Raw genomic sequence first — 23,771 nt, forward strand, 5'->3', positions numbered from 1 at the left:
CTAGAGCAGCTGATGGTTGAAGAACTTGGTCCCTGACACCAATGTGGGAGACCCAGATTGAATCCTGGGTTCTTCTTTAGCCCATTCTGTCTCTGGCTGTGTGGCCGATGAGGAGTGAATAAATTTATGGAAAAAAAAAACTCTTACTCCTTGTCTTTCATAATAAAATAAATAATCTCAAGAATTTGCCATTAGTTTGTATAGAATTATTTTTCATATATATCCTTAATATTACTAGCTTATTACCTGTTATTAAATGTTGTCTTCTATTTAACAAGCAAATGTGTTCAAATACAGTAAAGCATTTTGAAACAATGTGTTTCCACATTGTTAATAGTTTAATAAATTATGTATTTTCCTTAAATTTTTGGTATAATTCTTTAGTAAAAATTGATGACAGCATTACATACTGGAAAAGTTTTTACACATGCACTATTTTTTGAAAGCAAGGCCTACAAATAAGTAAGGTATCACTTTTGTAAATATTTATGTGACCTATTCTTTGGCCATTGCTCTTTTTAGCATGTACTTAAATTTTAGATAATATGTTTAGTATTATATTTTGATATTATATTTCTTTTTATTTGTGAAAAGCTGCATACTATTTTTTTATGTTGTTAACTTTTAACTTGTAGAAAATTATAGACCAAGTGATAGTACCTACGTTTATATGAAAAGCTAGTAAATTTTTTTTTTGGACATTGCTACCTCCCACAAAAATGCATGTAATTTGAGTTTGCTAAGAGTAACATACTTTGAGTTTTAGCCTTTTATCAATACAAATGTAATATGATGTACAGAATTCTGTTAGCATCATTGAAGTCCAACAGACATTGATCATATCCTCTATATAAAAGTGTGTTCTTTACCAGCAAGCTGTGAAAGTGTTTTAAACCTTTATGATTTCACTGAATTGCAGTTTGTTTTCTCTAGAGATGATTGCCTTGAGGTAACTGACCAAACTTTCCAAGCTCTAGGACTCTAAGTCTTTTTTCTTTGCTTGAAGCTTGCATCCTTTTATATAGCCCTTAGCTTATTACTTGGCCAATCAAACTATTCTTGATCTTACATAGAGAGCACCATTTCTTGGCAGGTATTTGCTTACCTGAAACTCATTTATTTTTTCAATAATTTCTTAAATTCAATGTGTTTTTCTTAGAATTGGTTAAAATTATATGTGCATTGGCTGATATATTTCTGCTGTCACTGTGATATTTCTGCTTATTTTCATTTAAATTTGCATAGATATTTTAATAATATTTTGTTGTTTTTAAGTGGGATGCTTATATGGCTAAAAGAAGCCTCAATGACCTAAAGAAAGAAATGACTTCTGATGTGCCAATGTGAGTATTTTAGTATTAATATTTTAAAAGTTTATTGTATTGTTATTTTATTAATTGGATAATTCTGTCATAAGGACTTGTAGCAAGTTTTCCAGTGAACCTGGCATATTTCATTGTGAAGTATCTACTAGTGTTTTTCCAGCTGAAATACTTAGGTTCCTGAACTATTACTTGGAAGAAACTTTGTGATATATCTGTATTAAATTTTGTTTTTCACATTTTCATATTGATGTGGTCCTGAATCAGCAGCTTGTGTCAGGTTACTGATGTGGAAACCACATTTTTCCCCCCACTGATGTGATTAGATCTGTTCACTTCTCAGTCAAGTGACTCCCTTGTAGCAATGCCTCTCTGCACATGGAACCTGAAGTTGCACATACCACTCCAAGCCCCCACTGGAACCCATGTTGAAGTGAAACTCACACTGTCTTGCTGGAGATGCAGCACAGACATGTATAGAAAAAAAATTAGGTTTTCAAGCAAGAGTTGCTGGAGTCAGAAGGATGAAATATAAAGGATGAAGCTCTGACACAGTTATGCTCCAAATATCACCATCTTTTGATAAATATGTGAAGAGCAATCATGTTATCTCAAGTCCTCATTTTCTGCATAAATTGACATTGTTTTGCAATATTAAGCTGGATGAGAGAATAAACATATGATGTACAATAGAAGGGAGCAAATAAGTATACTGTGAGAATGGTCTTTGTCTTCCTAGAATTGATTTCTTACCATAGTGTGCTGAGTATTCAGCATTCTTGCTTGTTTTTCTACTCTCAGCAATTGAATTTGTAATATTTGTTTCAGCTCTGATGATCAAGAACTAAGAAGATTGTTTTAGAAGTTACATTTGTAATATAAAATGTTTAAGTAATAAAGTAGTAGGAAGATTTTGCAGAATTGCTGATTTAAAAGATAAATTACCATTGTGATCAAATTATAATGAAAAGCTTACATTTCCCAGACCCATAAAGTTTGTGTTTTAATCCTGGCACTTGTCATTTTTTATACTTCATTTAAACAACTTGCTCAGTTGCAAAATGATAGAGTGGGATCGGTTGACTTTGATAAGCTCTTCCATTTCAAAAATTTGGCTCTGTGTCACAGTATTCATGGTAGTCTCATTTTGAAGTGGCAAAAAAGCAATTCCAAGCTTCAGTAGAACACACTATTCTTCAGCAACAAATATTGGTATTCCCAGGATAAATACTGGGAGATATGAAAGAGTGTTTTGGTCAGAATCATCCTAGAAGACCTGCTTCTATAATGATATTGAGTTAGTTAGAGTAGCTACTTTATGGCAGTGGTAATTTTCTTGAAGTGTGGGTGGTTTCTCTTGGAAAAGTAACTGAGAGCTGCTTTTTTCTATTTGCAGTTTATCTGAAGGTGAGTTGGAAACTTTACAAAAAGATCCTTACGTGCTTGAAATTCCAGATAAAACCTTTGACAGAGGTACACTAGTTTTCTCAACCCCTGTTACAAAATACATGTTAGATCTTTATATATTCTGATTGTCAATTTATGTTACTAGAAATTAAAGTGGTTATTTAGAAATATTTTAGATGCTGGCACTATGAAAGAATCAACCCCTGATATAAAATGCATGTTAAATTTTTATATTTCTGATTGTTAATTTATGTTACTATAAATTAATTTGATTATTTAGAAATATTTTAGATTCTGGAACTATGAAAGGTCTGTTCTAAGCTCTCCTTAGAACTACAAGGTTTGAGGTTTTATTTCAATCACACTAACGGAAAGTATTTCTGCCTTCCTTTCTCAGTGGGGCTTTGGAGGATGATAAATGTTCAGTGTTTTGACCTTTAAAAGCCAAATTCTTGACATGTTAGGTATTACAAGTTTTTGGATATGAATCAAGGAGTGCTTAAATGGAAAAGCATTCACTTGTTTATATATTAGATGCATATTAAATTTTCATGCATATTGAATTAGATGCTTGAATTTTCATAAGGTATTTATCATAATGAGAATTAAAATAGTTGGCTTTTTACTATTTAAAAGGTAGAAAAGCTTAATCTAAGCATGGCTGCAATAATTAAAGCAAGAGAGGACTATTATAAGATATATTTTATGTTACTATTGTAAGATGTATTTTATGTCTTTATCCATTCCTTCTTGAGTTAGCACATTTAATTATCTCAGAATATTTTAGTAAGTAATTAAAATATGGGGCTTAACTCAATTTCTGCGGCATTGAAAATAAATTTATACTTATATAGAATCACATTTTAGTAACCTTAACAAGTTACAAATTTCACTTTGGGGAGACAAATTTCATTAAAATTAGTCCTTTTATATATTTTTAAAATATCAAATTATTACAAATTTGAAGTAGCAACAAGATTAGAAAGGGGAAACCACATTGAATAAGTTTTTATTTGAATCTAATGAAAAAGTCCTGGGGAGGGTAAATAATGTTTCAATCTGTTGTAAATGACTTATGTCAGTCACACTTCATGAAATATTGCATGTTTAAGAATTGTTATTTTTGTGGTGTTTAAGTTTGATTTTTATTATTGAATTTTAGCTTTGGAAGGATAACCATTATTTCAGAGTAGTTTGCAAAATGGTAGACCTTTTGGTTGTTTACAGAAAAATTGCGTAATTTGTGTGTATAAATTGAATATTCACTGATGAATCAAAAGTAGTTTCTCTTGCCTTAGAGTGTATTTTGTGTTTTCTATTTTGCAAATCAGAAGCACTTCATAAATGGCCCAGCTGTGCTTCCATGTTGCAACCTACATCAACTGAAACATATAAAAGCATGCTGCCATTAAAAACTAAACAAAATCAAACTGCTTGTCCCCTAAAACTTCCTACCACTCTGAACTATATCCAGCCTATTTTGCTTAACCTCTATGTTAACTTCAGTATAGTAATTATTTTATTGAACAAAGTTTGATTCAATTCTGTCTGGTAGTAACACAAGTAATGTTAGTTAATGGTCAGAACATACATTAACCTTTAAAATGGCAGTAGCATAACTCAATGGTAATTGTGGAAATGGGATTCCAACTTTGTGGTATAGCTAAATGAAGCTATGAAAGAACTAGTGCTTATGTGGAATCCCAGCACATCAAAGGGGAGATTGGAGCCAATTGAGCCATCATGCTGGCATGCTTTGTATTTTCATCCCATTCTTAAAATGATCTTTAAAATACACATCTGGAAAACACAGATTCCTTACACTTACTGTGAGTTAGTTACCTTTGGAAAAAGAGCTGTATGACATCAAATATATACACATATTTATTTTTCTCTTATATATATATATTGCACATATACATATTTTTATTAGAGGTTATACTATAGTACATTTTTAAAATTTTTTGATCCATAATTTTGCTGTTAGAAAGCAATTTGTTATACTATGTAATAAATTTTATGGAGAAAACATAATAGAGCAACAAATAATCTAATAAAATCATCATTTGATGAATCATTATTAGAATATAAAATTTCAGAAAACCAATTTCCACATTGTAATCATGATATTTTTATTATAGCAAATCACAAAATAAAATTAACTCTTTTAGAGTTAAGTAATTATGAATTCCTCTTATAGACAGGATTTAGAGACTGAAATCATTTGATATTTTGGAAACCAAAATTGTCTGCTCTGCATTTTCATAGCTACCTAGAGTGTAAGCAGTAGATGCTATTTTTTCGGTTTCCTACCTTCTTTATAAAGGCTCTAGTGCCTTTAAAACAATCTGTACCTTGAGCTTTCTTCTTTTGATATTTTGCCATATATTCTTCATTGTTCAGTGACAGTAATGTAACATTTTCCCTTGACATGTGAGAAAATTAGAAGTTACAGACTTACTCATAATCACAGTCTTAGGATTTCAGTTCTGATTCTCTGTTCCATTAGACATAATGACATTGTTCACATTGAAATGTGCCCACCTTTTCTTGGTGATCTTAACAGATATGACTTATCTGAAGAGTCTGTAATTTGTGCATGTTCCTGTTAACGCTGCAATTCTAAATATCCATGCACCACTTCCTTTGGAATTACTTCAGAATATGTGAAAATCAGTGTCTTTGATGTTCTTGGATATTTGCCTTTTGCCCATTAACTGTTATATCATCTTTCTCCATCTTCAGTTTACTTCTATTAGTTCTTCCCACTTTACAGTCCTCTTGCACATTGGGACCACAATGCATGACCACCTTGGAAGGAGCTATGAATCCGTGTGTGTAAAGGTTTTTGATCTGAATAACAAACTTATTCTTTCAGGATTTTTGAAGTTGTAATTTTTACTTGGTAGCTAGTTGATTTGCAGCTTTAGTCCTCTGAGTAGACACATTAGAGAAAAATCCTTTGAATCTGTTCTTATTTGGAACTATGCCTCACTTCAGACTTCTGCACATTTTCTACTTTCTCAGGTTTTATCTTTTAATAAGCAAACTAGAAAAATGAATGACTTACAAAAATGATGTGGTTCATTTAATACAGCACATCCATGAGGAATAGTTGATCTCCTCACATGCAAGTCAATTGACCTAACTTTATAACAGGAACCATATATTGCTTCAAACAGATTAATACAAACTACATAAAGAACACTTATATTGTTTTGTAGAATTTAATAAAGAAATGGTCAAATTAATTTTGATTTCTTAAAAGAGGTGCTAAAATAGATGAACATTTTAATGTCAGGCTTCCATTGTAAAAACAAATAAAAAAACAAAAAACAGATATTTAGGATAATACAATTTGATAAATGAGATACATTATTTTGTCTAATTGAAAAAATATTAATAATCTTTATATCTTAGTTAAGCATGGATTTATTGTGTTGCTTTTATTTTTGAATGTGTGATGGAAATTAAAATACAATATTTTCTGTGGTCATAAAAACAATGTCAAAATAATTCCCATAATTATAAATATTTTTTCTTCACATAAATTTTTTTAAAATGCATACATGTTTATATATATATATAGAAAGAGAAGTAAACACTTATTACTATTATTGTTTTTTTCCTTTATTAAGGCTCAAAAAACTGAGATCATACTTTGGACCCTATGATTTCTATTGAGAGAGGAAAACCAAACTATGACAAATCCCCCAATTTTGACAGAAACTTTTCTGATATTGACTGCCTGTTAAATTGTTGGCATCTGGGTTTGTTCCTTTGTGAAACATCTGCCCGTTTCTTGAGTGGTTTGTTTGTTTTGGTGTTTTGATTGTTCTGGAGTTCTTTGGATATTCTGGAGATTAGCCCCCTATCACCTATGTAGTGTAGCAAAAATCTCCCATTCTGTGGGTTGCTTTTTTACTTTGTTGACTGTTTCCCTTGCTGTACAGGAGCTTCTTAGTTTGATGAAGCCCCATTTGTTTATCTTGGCCTTAATTGCTAGTGCTTTTGGTGTCCTTTTTAGGAAGTCAGAGCCTACACCTAAATCTTACAGGGTTTTTCCAACATTTTCTTCCAAAAGTTTGAAGGGTTCTGGATGTAGGTTTAGGTCTTTTAACCATTTAGATTTGATCTTAGTGTATGGTGAGAGATGTGGGTCTATCTTCTGGTTTCTGCAGACTATTAACCAGTTGTTCCAGCAGCATTTATTGAAGAGATCTTCGCATTTGCCTGGATTGTCGTCTTGTGTTTTTGTCAAAGATTATTTGGCTGTATCTGCGTGGGTTTCCTTCTGTTGTTTCTATTCTGCTCCATTGATCCTCCTTTATATCTTTGTGCCAGTACCATGCTGTTTTGATAACCACTGCCGATAATATGTCCAGAGGTCCAGAACTGTGATTCCCCATGTTAACTTTCTATTCTTCAGGATGGTTCTAGCTATTCGTGGCTTTTGTGGGCAAAGACATATAGAGGAAATGAAGAGCAATCCTGACAACCTGTTAACAAGAGCTCATATGCACAGAGCAGGGGTAACACAAGAGTGGAACAAGTAGACAGGGGGAAGCTTGTATCCCAACCCTGGAGACTCCTAGATCCTCACCAAGGACTATTAGTATGGGCACCAAGGACTACATCCCAACTGCCAAGGAGACCACGGGTAATTAGTGTGCGTTTGGAGGCCAACAACTCGAAGGTCATCCGCCCCCACTTGGATCTACCACATGGGATGGAAGAAGACCAAATCCTTCCTCACAGGATCCACGGTCATCAGAACAACAGCCAGGACCCCCCAAGCAGTCTACAGGAACAGAACAGTAAACTTCCTTTGGGACTTGGGAGAGGAGCTCTCTCTGGTCCTTGCTCAGTTCCATCTTTGAATCCCCACCCTCTCTCTCTCTTTTTTTTAAAGATTTATTTTATTTTTATTGGAAAGGCAGATATACAGAGAGGAGAGACAGAGAAGAAGATCTTCCATGGGATGATTCACTCCCCAAGTGAGCGCAATGGCCTATGCTATGCCGATCCAAAGCCAGGAGCTTCTTCTGGGTCTCCCACGTGGGTGCAGGACCCCAAAGCCTTGGGCTGTCCTCGACTGCTTTCCCGGGCCACAGGCAGGGAGCTGGATGGGAAGTGGGGGCCGCTGGGGTGGGAACCAGTGCCCATATGGGATTCCGGGGCGTGCAAGGCGAGGACCTTAATCACTGCACCATCGCTCCGGGCCCCCACCCTCTCTTGCAATGACCATCAGGGTTGCTCCGGAGCTCCCCAAAAACAAACATACAAAATAATTAGAATAGATATTCAGAGAACAACAAGGAAAGCTCAGAACCAGGCAGGAAATAGCTTGCACTCACATATACCTTAATAGGTAGGACATAAAGATTAGTTACTCCTCACTAAGGTACTGAAGATTACTCTGCACACCCCTCCTAAAACTGTTCTGTACCTCAACTGTTGACATATGCCTTGTTAGAATCATAAGCCAGTTTGGACTATCCTAAAATCTGCCAAGTTCAGCAAAATTATGCTTCAACAGTATAAACTACTAAATACTAAAATGAAAATAAACACGGGACAGCTGAATAGTACCCTATAGCCATTTTAAGGTATATAAAAGCCAGCTGTATATAAACTAAAATAGAAATTTCAATGAAGTAGTCACAGGATATGGATAAGAACCAGCATTTTCTAACATATTGAGTACTCAACACCTTGTCAATTAATTCAGTAATGTTGTTAATTGTTGTTGATGTTATGTTGTGGCTTCTAATTGATCGGGATGATATTCTACCAGCTCTATGTTCTGAAGAGAGATGGTCTCCCCAAGAAACTGTTGAATTTATATGGATAGTAAGATGCTGGACTCTATGCTTGGTATATGCAATGAAAGAGTCTTGACTGATTTTGAACTGAAATGCTGCAAGAAGGTGGAGGAATCCACCATGGGGGAAGGGTATGTCGAGGGATTGGGGGGAATCCCAGAGCCTGTTAAATTGTCACATAGTGCAGTATAATTAAAAAGATGTAGCAAAAAAAAAAATGTCTGGAAAAGGAACAGAGAATGGAGATTGCTCAACCAGGTATGCAGTTTATTACCAGAAAATTCAACTTAGGCTATCAGTACTATTGTTGTTAGCTATAGAATTCATCAGTAGCTTACACTTATTGCTTGCAAGCTGTGAGAGTAGACATGCAATACAAGTATTGAGATATATTGATTATGCAAATCTATTTATGTAATTCACAGTTAAATACATTTTCAGAGATGAACATATACATGCATGTATTATTTATATTAATATTTAATCAAACTACCAGCAGGGATAGTATCATGAAAATTCAGTTTTTATGTGACAGAAATAAACAAAGATGTGAGACAAGGTTTAACATATTTAAATGTAGTTAATTCTTATTTTACCTTTTAAGAAAAGAGTTATAAATTTTATACAAAGCTAGGTAAGATAACAGAGAAAAAAAAATGTTTGTCCCTAAAATTGGCAACAACAATCATAGCCGCTATGAAGTTAGGAGAAAGAAGCATCTCTTACTTTAGCAAAGAGGTGCATGTAAAAAGGAAAGGCCAGGCTCTACTGGTCACCCAAATTCAAAGATTAAAGAGGAAAAAAGCACTCCAAATGCTATACAGTGTGAGGTTTAAGGATTTATTCAAGTGATGAATTGAAAATAGTGTGAAATGTTTTAAACTAATATTCAGAACTCAAAATATAAAAATCACAATATGTCTAAGTGTCCACTAATTTTTCACCAATTCCTAACTGTATTTAAGTGAGATGTCTTGAAATACTGTTTTCCCATTACACAATTTCTTCAACAATCTTATGGCCACTGTCTGAAGTTAGGCAATCTATGTAGTTATTCATGGGGTATCAACAGAAGGTAAAACTTTCAAAAAACAAAGAAAATGTTGGTGAATGACTCCCTCAGGAAAGGCTGTCTATTGCAACTGAAGTGCTTCGTTATATCCGGTGCAAATATTTCTTTTATATTATGTGTTGCTGGTGATTGATTTAACTGAACGGCAGTATTACAGTGAGCATGAGACAGAATTGATCTTAGATCCCTTGGGTCAGTCCACTCATGGCTGCGATGCCACGTTGTACGGCAGGGTGAAGCCAGGGGCAAAGACCTGTTGGTGTTTTGCACAGGAAGGGCCAGGGCAGGTGCATTTGATGCAATTTCCACTAATTTCCAAGTAACCTGAGCAGAGAGCAGAGTGTGAGGTCAACCAGGTGAAGCAGAAATCATAAAAACAAGGGATGGTGGCATTACAACAGCGTCTTCAAAATCTGTATTGCTGGACAAAACATGGTATAATTGTATATGAAATCGGGATTTCAGTAAGGTTTATTTTTCTGTATCTGAAAGGTAGGTCTACAGACAGAGGACATCAGGGGTGAGTGGACTGGAGTTGTGTCTCTGGATTCTTCAGATTGTTTGTTTGTTTCCTTTCTGGAGAGTAGTTGATGTTTAGGGGAGAGGAAGTAGAGTCACACAGTGAAAAGAAGTGAGAAGAGAGCTTGCATCCTCTGCCCAACTCCAGAAAAACCACGGCCAAGTCTGGGTCGTTCTGGTGGTGGGAGCCAGGAGTATCTTCCAAGTTGCTGTGTGTCTGCAGGGTGCAATGGGCTTGGGCCCGCCTCTGCTGGTTTTCCTGATTTGGAAGCAGGGAGTGGGATGAGAAAACAGAGCAGCAACCAGTGCTCCCCATGGTGGCCATTAGTATGTTGGTGAAGACTGTACTTAATGGATATGAAGCATCTGATACCTTGTGCATTCAAAATGTGCCATCTCACAATCTTCTCACCATTCAGTGGCCATGTAGCGAGTGTAGGTGCATTTCAGGAGGATGGATGTTGTCAGGTGTTGAGGAGGAACTTGCTTCCATGTCACAGATGGAAGGTCTGGCACTGTGAAGCTGGCAGTCCGTTGAAGGAGATGATCAGGTTGAAATGTTGAGGTTCCAGTTGTCATAGATGTGTGCTGTTGTGAGTGAGTGAGTGTGTTTTCCCATGGTGGGGAGTTTGAGGGCTCTTAGTTTTCCACCTCTTCTGGCTGTCCAAGGGGCTCAGGTGTAGGTAAAGTTATGTGTGAGCCTCAGATTGATCTAGGCTTAGCACGGTGTCATTCAAGTACAAAATGACAATGACTTGTAGGACAAGGATGTTGGCAAATGTCGGAACTGATGGATCGTGGAGTCTGGTGAGTCGGGAGGGGATTGAGCAAGTGAGGATGCAGAGAGGTCGGGGAACTAACCCTTAGGTCTGAGCACCAAGCAAGCTGCAGTGTGAGTGCCAAGCCGAGAAAGCAAGGGAAGGATCAAAGAGTTGTATTCCCAGGAGGCAGGTCAGAATGGATGTCCTGGGACACTGAGCAGTCCCCAATGGCAGAGTCCAGGAACACGTATTGCCCAGCGGGGTCTAAGGTTGGCCAGTATTCATTGCAGGAAGAATGAGGAAGCAGGAACAGAATAGGAGGAAGAAGAGAGATGCTACTCTCTCGACAACTTCTCAAAGCTGCTGCAGCAGGTGGGTTGTTAAGATCCAGATGGAGAACCCTCAGCTTCATTTGGCTGTAGAGAAGTTGGCAAGGCAGGAGATGCAGCGGCCTCAGTGTTTACTTTTTTTTTTAATTAATTTTATTTTCATTAGAAAGGCACATATACAGACAGGAGAGACAGAGATCAAGATCGTCCGTCTGATGACTCACTCCCCAGCAGGCTGCAATGACCGGGGCTAAGACATTCAGAAGGCAGGAGGCTCTACTGGTTCTGTCTACGTGGGTGTAGAGTCCAGAAGCTCTTGGCCGTCCTCAACTGTTTTCTCGGGCCACACAGGCAGGGAGATGGATGGGAAGCAAGGACGCAGGGACTAGAACCAGCGCCCAAATGAGATCCCAGCGTGAGCAAGGCAAGGACCTTAACTCCTGGGCCATTGGGCCAGGCCCATCCTCGGGGAATTCTTGTGGTCATGGCTAAGGATGCAGGTGTCAAGCTGGCTTATGCACCGCCCTGGATGTGGGAGATCTCACAGTGTCCCTTGTGATCCAGAAATGTCCCAAGAACATAATGGTAAGACCCGCGATGTTCATGGTTTCCTTTTTTCCCTTTCTTTCTTTTTAAAAATGTCTAGGTCCAAACCAATTTCCTGACAAAGAATTGAACCAAAACCATGACCAAGAAAACCTGGAGGTATGTCCAGACAGTGTAATTGTACCCATGTGTGCGTGGGAGCTTTCTGATCTCTCCTTTTTTTTTTTTTTTCATTTTGCAGAAGAGCAGACATGCCCCTAGTAATTCATTTTCTCTAGAAATCTGTTTCTTTCCTGAGTCAACACCTCTCAGGGAGTACACCAGTGAAGGAAGGGATTTGATTTCCCTTTCGGATTTACGTTTGACTATTTTGACGTCATGTTTTGAGAGTCTACTTTCCTGAGTTTTTCAGTTTGGTTCTCAGCCACATCTGGAGTCAGCTGCCCACTTGTTCTTTCCCTTCTCGGGCTCAGCGTGCTAGGTACTCTACATTGTGGTTGTCCTGGCCTGTGTGTATGCATTTTTTTAGCCAGAATATTGCTGTGTTGACGAAACCTGCTTTCTGTTCTTTGACCACACAGTTGTGATCGCTAAAACCCATCTGATGTTTCTCTGGAGCACTTAGTCTGCATACTAGGGATTTCTTTGGATTATGTCCCTTAATATTTGTGTAGAAATGTTGCATTTTGTATTGTTGGTGCTGACCGATTTATGTTACTGTGTTTACAGACCTGCAGTCTAAGTGCATCAGCAGTTCCCTGCGAGGGGAAACAACCATGCCATCGGCAGGAGGCAGTCACTACGGCTCAAAATGCCAAAGGGTCGAGTGCACCACCAGATCCGTGCCAGAGGATAGGGCCTCCTCACTTTCGGCCCCCAACAGGGACTCTGCCCGCCGTGCCTGCCACCCCGTTTCTGCCAAAACTTATGCCTGGCATATGCCCACTAAAGCCACATTTTGGAGGTATGTGATTTGCTTTGTCAGGGCTTTTTGTTTTCCTTTTCTTTTCCTTGAAAGCTACAAAGTGGAAACACTAGTTTTGTAGGTGAAGGAGACGCTCACTTAACTGTGACTCGTCTAGTCATAAGAGGGAAAGCCAAAGCCAAACCTGACTCTAATGCCATGTGAGTGAAGCGTGGCTTCTCAGAATTGGGAAGGGAGCCAGGTGGCCATAGACAACCTTCAGGCGAATCATCCGAATGATGGACAGTTGCATACGTATAGTCATGATTCAGAAACTCACTTGCTTCCTTTTGCCCTCTTGCACTAACACGAGTGTGATCTCACTCTGTAGTGGTTCATAGAAAGCGGTTATGCTGGCTGCTACTGGAGATGATCCTCATTCCCATAGTCCAGGAAAGGACTAGGTGAAATGGCCTTTCGTGTATAGCTCCTGTGCGTTCCAAGCTACTGATTGTAAGACTGCCTCGATCGTGTTTGGCCTCATTATTCCTGCATCTTTTGGCTTTTGTGGGTAACTTGAGACAACAAACAAGCAAACAGAAAGCTGTGGGGTGGGTGGCGCTGGGGGAAATGGATTGCTTGACTCTTCTCCCCCACCATTCACAAAGACACAGGTGACTGCAGAATGAGTCGTCGTGTGAGAAATGCTGGGCAAAAGCCCGTGAACTGTCTTGTCTGATGTCATTTCTCCCCGTGCTTTGGAAATGGAAGGCCAAGGAAAATGAGTTTTGTCGGGGGGGGGGGTGGGGGAGGTCGTGTCAGAGGGGCATGATATTTTCAGATACACTTTTGGATGCAGCCAAATGTTTGCCCATCTTTCAGCCAGTCCGACTTGCAGTTGGCTAAGATGTCCCGAGCCAAACTCCTGTTTTCCCATCACTCATTTCCTTCAACAGCCTCGTGGCACTGTCTGGAGTTGGGCAATCTAGGTATGTGGGTATCCATGGTGAATGGACAACAGGAAGAACTTTTGAAAGAGAATGAAAACATTCACAAGATATTCTCTCAGGAAAGGATGTCTATTGGCGTGGGAAGCATACAGTTATCCAGTGACAATATAGGGTTTCTATGGTGCTGTTGTCGGTTGTACAATTTAACGGACAAGCATTATTATGAGAGTGAGCATGAGGGTCAGAGGTGATCTTGGATGCTTGGATCAGTGTGCACATGGCTGCGATGGCATGGCTTAAGAGGTGATGGCATCGATATGTTCACCCACTGTATCATTGGACAAGCCATGGAATAATTGTGTAGGAAATCAGGGTTTTGGTAGGTTTATTTTTCTGTAGCTGAAAGGCTGGTCTACAGGGAGGAGGCACCAGGGGTTGCAATGTTTTTTTTGTTTGTTTGTTTGTTTTGTTTTTTAGATGAATTTGTTTTTAAGGGAGAGACATAATTACAGACCATATTATTTGACTAAAATAAGTCTTTCATCCCCTGGTTCAATCTGTGAAATTTTTTTTTTTATTTCTTCAACTTTGTGATTTGAAATGCTATCAAATTTTTTGTTTGCCTCTTGTTTAAGTTTGTTCATCTCCTGAAACTTTTCTTAGTCTTTTTGTAAGTATTTTATGAATTACTCGTAGCAGTTATTCCATCAAGTTTTTAGCCTTTAGCTTTTTGTTTCATCTCCTCAGTATATGGATATTTACTCACTTTTTTTTTTTTTTTTTTTTTTACTGATTTGATTATCAACCTGTGGTCCAGTATCTATGCAGTAGTAACAAGTGTTTTTTGTAGATACTGGGGAAATGAATAATGAATTTCTTAAATTATTTTAGTCTGCTCCATTTTGGTTTTAGCACCTATTTATCTGAAAATATTTTTTAGGATATATTAGGAATTTATTTTGAAATAATCGTTTGTTTGTGTAAGTATGTATTTTGGCCATGCCTTATGTGCTAGATGATTGCATTTACTGTATTATGTGCTTCTTAACAATCCTTTTTCATTGTTTTAATGTGAGTTAAATTTTTATCTGCATAAGTACATTATGTTTTTTTGCTTGGGTGTTATATTTTTCTTAGTATTCTTGAGGTTTTACATTAATGTATGATTCTATTTAGATTTGCTTAGAAATTATTTTTTCATTCTGTGGTTTACACAATCTGTAATTAAAACAACAAAACAGAAAGCTTTTTTTCCTATTTCTTTCTGCAGTGAGAATTGTATGCACAAAGAGATTATCCTCGTTAGTCTCTCTCTTTTCACTGGATTTTTTTCCACCCACCATATCTGAAATGCCATCTGTATTCTCTGTCACCATCTTTAACCAGCTCTGGAACATCTGCAGCCAAGAAGGAAATCTCAAAATACTTTTAATCACTCAGCCCATATAATTTTGTCATCTCTCAAGTATTCTCTTTAGTAATATCTATTACTTAAGTGTCTTTTTTGCCTCACTGTGGACCTCCTTGCAACTTTTAAATAAAGATCATTTAAACATAAATCTTATGAGATATTTTTGCTTTTGATTTTATTCTAGATTGTGAAGGTATTGGGTTTTTATTAATCTGCTATTATATGCATTCATACAATAAGAGTTTTTTCACATATTCTTACAATTGGGCATATTTTCAACTTTAAGGTTATGTTTTTATTGCAGAAAGTGTACTTATTAAGTTGACAGAGTAATGTGAATGCAACTTTATGCTTTATTAAGAAATTTTAATTGATATAAAAGCTTGTTTGGCTTTGCTAGTAGCAGTTTAGTGAGCTAGTTTTTCCCATACATGTTTCCACTAGTTATACTTTTGTTTCTTGAACTCAAACTTTTAAGTCTAAAATGGAAGCACTTTCTGATTTCAGGTTGTTTTTTGGGTTTTTTTTTTTATAATTAGGTACTCTACTTCTTGAAAATATTTGAATGATGTTAAGACAAATTATTTTTCAACTAAAAAATGAGGAGTGAAGCTTTGCCCTATTGGTTAAGATACTGATTGACCTTTGTGGCAAACCATTATGAAGCTCTGGATGAACCATCTGGAAATTGAACCAGCAAATTTCTTTCTTTCCCTTTCTCTCTTTAGACTTTTATAAAGCTTACATCACTTAAAAATATTTTCATTTGTATGTCAGAGCTACAAAGTGCGGAGAGAGAAATCCTCTCTCCACTGGTCCCAGGGGCCCAAATGAGTGCAGCAATGCAAACACTTGGTACATCTTCCCCTGTTTTCCCACACACATTAACAGGGAGATGAATTAGTAGTGGAGCACATTGGATTTGATCTGTCCACCATATAACATACCTTGTGTATCAAAGGAAAGGTTTAACCTAGTATAAAATCCTGCAGGAGAGCTTAAAAGTACCTCTTTCTTGGTGGTCCCTCTAATGGGGACTGGAACTTAAAGTGTGACATCCACACCGAGAAGAACTTTGGGATACAAGGTACACAGGCGACATGAATGAATGCACAATTTATTGAATTTTTCTGGTCTTATACCAATTTTTGCAGAACAAGCAGGTTGGTAAAAGTTACAAGTTAATGGAACAATGGTAATCAAACTACTCCACCAATAGGTTACAAGGGCTCAGGGGAAACAATCACCAGGCTCCAAGCAGCTGGATAAGTAAACATCAGTTACAGGAATCCACACTGGTAAACAAACAGATCTAACTAGAAATACAATCCAACAGAACTGTTTGTACTCAGATATGTTTAGGCCACAATCACTGAAGGAACAGGGAGTTAATGAAGATGCCTCACACCTCCCCAGATGTGTTAGCCAGCCCAAGGTTTATCTGCAATCTCAGCAGGGAGTATGCTCCTTGCAGCATTCTCAGTCTGCCTAAAAGAGTTAAGATTCAGAGTCCTCAGGCATTGTGATCTGGGTTTTCAGGGACAGATCTCCACAATGAATATATCTCCACACTGCTTACTCTTTCTTCTCTGTTATGTTTCCCAGAACAAGGTCTCTAACAGTTTCTTACAGGCCTTTACAAGAATTCCATATGCACACATACACATACAGCTACTTTAAAACACCATGAGAGTGGAATTAAAAGATTAGTTTTTTCTGTACTAAACTTTAAAATTCACAAAATACACTAGTGAATAAATGTAAAAACATTTTTATAGGTGAGCTATATAATGGAGACTAGCATATCTGAAGTGAAGATATATTGCAGTATACATATCTGTTCCTTTATAAAAAAAAAAAGGAGGAATCCCAATGAAAACTTGATATATAACTTTACAATAACATACTAGACTATACAATTGTCTATAACTACAGTGCCACAATATATTGAAATAGCAGAATGTAGGGCTTAAGGTTGTAGCTGAAGGACTGTGTCATTGTGATGATATAAGGGGAAACTGGGGGAAGCTATGGAGGGGTGGAGGGAGGAATCCCTGTACATATGGAACTGTAGCATAAATATAATAATATAAAATATATAAATAGTAAAAAATAAAGCTTGAAATACATACTAGGGACTTTTAAAAAGCTTGTTATAAGGCATATTACACAAAAAGGATTGAATGAATTTTGATTTTTGCATCAAAATAATTTCATTGTTTAAAAGAATTTTATTTTTTGAATGACAGATTTCTAGAAAGGGAAAGATATACAGCCAGAAACTTTTTCTAGGTTTCCAATGTTGTTGCAGGGACCCAAGGATTTGGGCCATCCTCTGCTGTTTTTCTAGTCCATACACAAAGAGCTGGATTGGCAATGGGGAAGCTAGGACTGGGACCAGTACCCACATGGGACACTAGCGTGACAGATGAAAGCTCAATCTGTACCATGGCTTCCGGCTGGGCCCAGTTCGCTCTCGGTAGGCCTTGAAGGACACCAGCTGAGGAGTTGGTAGCTCTAAGAAGATTGATATCATGGCAGGTCCAGAAACTGATGCCCAATTCCAGCTCACTGAAATCAAAAAGTGTTTCAACTCTTACAGGCTCACAGGCAGAATGAATTGTGTACTAGCCACATATGGAGGCATTGCTTTGCTGGTTATGCACTTCAGCTTAAGGTCTAAAAATTCCAGCTGTGAAAGCAACATAAGTGGATTACAAATCATTTCCCCATCTGCCCTCCTGCCTGGAGAAGCTAATTAACTCAACGTCTGGTGATTCAATTTGTACAATAAATTATGAACCTGGAAAAACAAAATCTGTACCATGGCATTGGCCCAAATAAACTCATTTTAAACTTTATTTTCTAGGAAATTTCTGAAGTATCTTAGTCAATATATAATTCTATTACTTTGTCCAACATTTTTTTTTTATTTTCCACTTTGCCACTAAAAATGTATTTCACTCACTGCATACATAGTATTATATAAATTTGTCTTCATGTATTTTAACAATTCCTATTGATACAGATTGATTGTTTCTGTTTTATTCCCATCATAATATTACAGAAACCTGGTGTTTCTATAGGGCCAAATATATGCAAGATAATTTCTACAGTTGAATCCCATCAAAGGATATTTGCATTTAAAGAGTTTTTTAGAGAGTTGTGACAAAATAACCTTCAAAGAAACTTTATGGTATTAGAGTCTTACCAATGTGACTTCAATAGCCTGTTTCCTTACCTCTTTATCAGCAAGTGTATACTGTCAGACATACTCAGAATTCCTTCAGACACTGCAAATTTCCCATTTTCTTCCTTTTTAAAAATTTTTAAATTTTGTTTTATGACACAGTTTCATAGGCTCTGGGGTTCCCCCAACCCCTCCAAAAAGCCCTCCCCCAAATTGATTTCCTCCATATTGTTACAGTAGTACAGTTTGTATCCAATCATGATTCCTTCACTGTGGGTATGGGCCACATAGAGTCCAGCATCTTATTGTCCAGATAAATTTAACAGTTTCACTGGGAGACCATCCCTGGTCTGAAAGTAGAGCTGGTAGAATATCATCCCCTCCAATGAAAAGCCACTATCCAGCTTCAACAACAATTTACAACATCATGAAGTTAATTGACATGGTATAGAGTGACCAATATGTTAGAAAATGCAAGTTCTTAACCGAATCCTATGGCTGCTTCACTGACATTTCAATTGTAGTTTTTATACAACCGGCTGCTATACACCTTATAAAAGATATAGGGTACTGTTCAGCTATCTTGTGTCTATTTTCATTGTTATATTTAGCAGCTTATAGTTTTCAAGTGTGATTCCTACTGAACTTCATGAATTTTAGGTTAGTTCAAATAGGCTTATAAATCAAACATACCATATGTTAACAACTGAGGAGCAAAACATTTTAGGAGGGATGTGCAGAGAAATCTTTAGTACCATAATGAGGAGTAACTAATCTTTGTGTCCTACCTAATAAAGGTATATGGGAGTCCAAGCTGACTGCCTCCTGTCTGTTCTAAGCTTTCCTTATTGGTCTCTGTCTATCTGATCTAATTTTCCATTTTCTTCTGATCTTCGCCTTCAAGTTCTCTTTCCTTCTTTGTAGCTCTCTGGTCACACTTGGTTTGCTTTTTGATTTTTGTTTTACCATGAATCCTTGTGAAGACTGCCCTGTGCTCATTTCCCACTAACACTCCGCATTCCTCATTCCCCCAACCATCTTTTTACTTTTATGCTCATGGACTTCCCTTATAGTTTCCTGAAGCTCTCCAAACTGAACAGAAAACAGGTACTCTTTCTTAACCTCCAAACCTGCCACACTTCTGAACCAACAGAAAAAGCTGATCAGGAAAGCTGGAAATACTTAATCTTGGGCATATTATGAAAATGAATAAATTCGTATTGATGTATACATGAAGAAAAATCACCTAGCTTTGTATTGCCTTTTAAGAGCGAAGTTTCTTTTTTCTTTTTTTCTAAATCCTATACTGATGTAGGACTTTTGGACACAAAATGCGGCAGCAACTCCAATTTTTGTCTCCCAGGAAAAAATCATTTTCTTGAGGACACAGTTTAGTTTTAAAGCAAGATTTATCAGAAGAAAGGAGAAAAGATGCTCCCATCCTAGTAACGGGAGGGAGCTTCAAGAAAGGAGAGACCTGTGCACAGGGGGTGTTGGCATCGTTTCAAATTTTGCTTCAAAGGAGTTTCTCCAAAAACAAAGGAAAATTCGTGGTTTCCATGATACCTGGCTTTGGAACAAAAGGCCCCAAAAGGTGTTACCAGTTCACTTCCTCAGTCTCATTCTAATGATAAAGAGACCAGTCTGACACTACCCTGAGATGGAATTGGGTGGTCACTTTAGGTGGGGAACTGATATGTTGATTTCATCCTTATCTCTTGGGGGAAACATGTTCTTGATATGTTCATTATGCACTTGTCTCTTGGGAGAAATGTGCTCTAGTGAATTTAAGACATAGTGGAGAAAATATCATTTTATATTTGAGAAAAATGATTCACAGACCCAGAATACCCTAACTGCCTAATACCCAATCTGACTCCTCACAAAATACTTGACACAATTCTTTCTTTTGAGCCAATGTGTTGTGAGTTTTATTCATTGCTTCTTTTTGGTGGGAGTAGGACAAAAATAGAAGTGAAAGAAGAGAAAAGAAAGCCTAAAAGTTCCAGATCCAGACTTTACAAAGAACATAAGGATGTTCTTTAGTTTGCAGGCAGCCTGTGGACTTATGAGCATCCACAGAGAAATGAAAATGGTGGGAAGGATGGATCCCACAATGGGAGAAAAAGGTATGACGGATTGGTTGCCAGCTCCCCTTTTACATAGCAGTTGACTCTAGCACTCTCTGATTTATCCAGAGTTTATAGGAGGGAAAGCCTAAAGTCTATGATTCTGTATTGCTGCCTCTCCCTGAACTGATTTTCTCTTACTGCTTGTCAGGGTGAGAGGATTTTCCCAGTGCTGTACTCAATCCTGAGGGGAAGAGGTCCTTTATACTATGTCAAAGAGAGTGCGTCAACTGCCATTTCACAGCAGAGGACACAGATTATCATAGTGATTACGTCCTGAGCCAGCAGCTGCATGAGGTGACACTGGATAGAGTCACATTAACAGGTGCAGGCCCATGGGAATGGAGCAAAAAATAATAACATGGATGATTGCTTTTTTAAGGAGGCAGGAAGCTCTACTGGGGGGAAAATTCCACCCCAATTGTAGATGCAAGTCTGATGGTTTGAGCCCCAAATACGCAGGAATTGAAAGCCACCAGATCCTCACACTACATCCTTTTTATGATTAAATAATTACACATCAGCACTGCTGTTCAAAAGGTTAAAGCCTAAATTACAAATCCAATCTGCAGGTGCAAATGACTAATCCTCAAAGCTACTTCTAACCCTCAAACCCTTATTGCTTCATAAATGAACACTTGAACCCTACGGTGATTTGTACTTTACCTACTGGAGCACTGTAGAAGGACATTCAGAATCTTTGCTATTGTGGGAGACATAGCCAGTTGCATCTCCCCTGAAGGTGCCAGGAGCAATTGATATGGAGGTGAATGAACAGGAAACCTGGTTTATAGGTTTAGATATAAACAAGTTGTGTTATGGCAACTCTGCCTTGCTGTGGAGATGTAAATGGTTCAAGCTCCTTCTCTCTGGGTGCCTACATGACCATGAAAACCTTTTTTAAAAAGTCTGGTGCTGTTAATAAACTTCAGCTGTTGACCACCAGTCCGTAGTCCATGCATGTTATTATTGACTCCATGCCCCAAGTCCACTGCTACAGGACAGCGACAGAGCAATTTTTATAATACTCTGCAACTGCTAACTCAAATGTAAGATCAAGTGAGGCAGGAAATATCATCTGTCTTTCTCAGCATCTTACCCTTAGTAATTAGCCTCATGTCTAGAATAATGCAATTACTCAGTACATCCTTATGATGCTTAAATTCATGCATACATTACACTCCAGAATCAGGATAAGTTCCCTAAAACATGCAAGGTTATTGTTTTATTTAATTTTTACTTCTTTTTATTATTATCATTTTATGATACAGTTCCATAGGCCTCTCCCCGATTTTCTCCTCCATCACTATATAGTTACTATAGTATAGTTTTTCATACACAGTAATATGTCCATTACTGCAGGCATGGACAGTGGCAGAGTCCAGCATCCTACTGTCATGATATAGCAAACAGTTTCATTGGGAGTCCATCTTTGTCTGGAAGTAGAGATGCATAATGCATTGTATCCTCACATCTGGGTATGATAGTCTTCATTACACAGCTACTGTACATCCCCTGAAATGAAAAGTCGCAATAAAAGTCAACTTCAGGAAGAGAAATAGAAATTTACAATGCCATGAAGTTAAATAACATGCTGCTAGATATAATCTGTCCCGTCCAGCAGGACAGTCAACGGGGGTCGCAACCACCTAGGAGAGATTGGCGGACAAGAGACACAAAGAACGGACAGCAAGACAGGATGTCTGATCAAGCTGTCAGTTTATTGATTTTAGTTGAGGGTTTTTATATTCTTCAGTAACTAAGGCTCAGGGAGGAAGGGAGAAACTAGGACGCAAGCCATGGTCTCCAGACCGATTGTTCTTGAGCAGCCACCATATCAACCATAGTAACCAGCATATCAACAATAGCATAGGTAATCAGTAACAAAATGTCGGCAGGTACAGCATAAATCACATTCTAAAACACTTGCTACAAACAATTGAAGCTAAGCGTGTGATTAGTTTCATAACTTCTTTCCCAAGCATCTAGCCAGCCGGGGATTTTCCACTGGCCCATAGTTCTATATTCAAAATGGCTTCAGTGTGGCTATAGTACATGGCTCCTGACATCCCCCTCTTTTCTATATATCAATGAAAGTGGCGAAAAGAAAGAAAAAAAAAGGTTCGTTGAGGCAAGATAAGCGCTGCCTGTCTTAGGTTCATTCTGAGGGACCCTCAGCTCTTACCCATCTTTGGGCAGCCCTGCCAGTCATCCAGGGCTCCCTGTCTTAGGTTGGCGGGGTATCAGAAAGGTGCCTGTCATTGGCTACACGCTTACTAGAAAAGGGCCATGTAACAATTCATAGCTGGGGCATGTATTCCCTGGCAACGCTGCCTTTAATGACAGCCCTGCCAGGAAAACACTGCCCCTACCGTAAACGGCCACATTACCTTAGGCGAACCGATCAGAAGACTGGAGCCGCGCATTACAACGTGGGGGTTCACTTCTCGAGTCAGGGCTCTCTGAATGCAATCTATCTTCTAGAACTAAGCGGTGGTAATATGCTTGAATGGGTTTTGCAGCTAAATTTTCAATTTGTTGTTTTACCAAGTTAGTGAGTTTAGTGAATGTCCAGGGACCAAAGGAGATCAAAAGCAATAATCCAACTAGGGGCCCCAATATAGTGGGTAATAAGGTAGTGAGCCAGGGGGACAAAGAAAACCAATTTTTATACCAGCTTTCCTCATTTTCCCTTTGTAGTTGTTGTTTTTTAAGACCTTCGCGAATCTTTTTCATGCTCTCCTTTACAACACCTGTATTATCTACATAAAAGCAACATTCCTCTTTAAGAGCAGCGCATAGGCCTCCTTGCTGTAAGAACAATAGATCTAAGCCACGGCGATTTTGTAACACTACCTCAGCTAGGGAGGAGAGAGAATCAGTTAAATCATCAATGCCTTGTTGTAAACGTTGTATATCTTCATCAATGGTGGAACGCAACTCGGCATACCGATTCTGGGAAAGAATGAGAGAGGAAATGCCGGTGCCAGCGCCTACAGCGCCAAGTCCCAGCAGAACAGAAATGGTAAGGGCGGTGATAGGCTCACGTTTTGAACGGGAGAGGGAAGTGGGATTGGACTCCCATAGTTGTAAGAATTCCTCGGAGGCATAATAAGACAAATGAGGAACTAACTGGACTAAAATACAAAATTCCTTATGAAGTGAAAAAACCTGATAGGAAAGGCAGGGGGTGAGGCCACCAGTGCAGGCCCACCAAGCATCACTAGGGGGAAGAAGGTATTGAGAATGGGCTGCTGGAATAATGGTAGAATTACACAAGTAAGAGAAGGAACCTAAATGGGGGGATCTGTGGGAGGTAGTCAAGCAGAGACCTAGACCAACAACCTGGGTTAAAGACATACCAGACCAGTTGCTGCTGGTCCACCTACAAGAGGAGGAAGAATTG

General features: G+C 38.1%; 1 long non-coding RNA gene and 1 pseudogene across 1 annotated transcript; both read left to right on the forward strand.

Moving 5' to 3' along the window:
* Nucleotides 1-1,119: 1,119 nt before the first annotated feature.
* Nucleotides 1,120-11,909, forward strand: LOC121156181. The gene is made up of 3 exons (XR_005883820.1): nucleotides 1,120-1,343; nucleotides 2,719-2,729; nucleotides 11,882-11,909. It is a non-coding gene; the product is annotated as an uncharacterized LOC121156181 (long non-coding RNA).
* A 5,589-nt stretch (nucleotides 11,910-17,498) lies between these two features.
* Nucleotides 17,499-17,755, forward strand: LOC121156182 (annotated as a pseudogene).
* Nucleotides 17,756-23,771: the final 6,016 nt, after the last annotated feature.

The sequence above is a fragment of the Ochotona curzoniae genome, unplaced genomic scaffold, assembly GCF_017591425.1.
Source record: "Ochotona curzoniae isolate NIBS_2020 unplaced genomic scaffold, NIBS_Ocur_1.0 contig_329, whole genome shotgun sequence".
In the NCBI taxonomy this organism is placed as follows: domain Eukaryota; kingdom Metazoa; phylum Chordata; class Mammalia; order Lagomorpha; family Ochotonidae; genus Ochotona; species Ochotona curzoniae.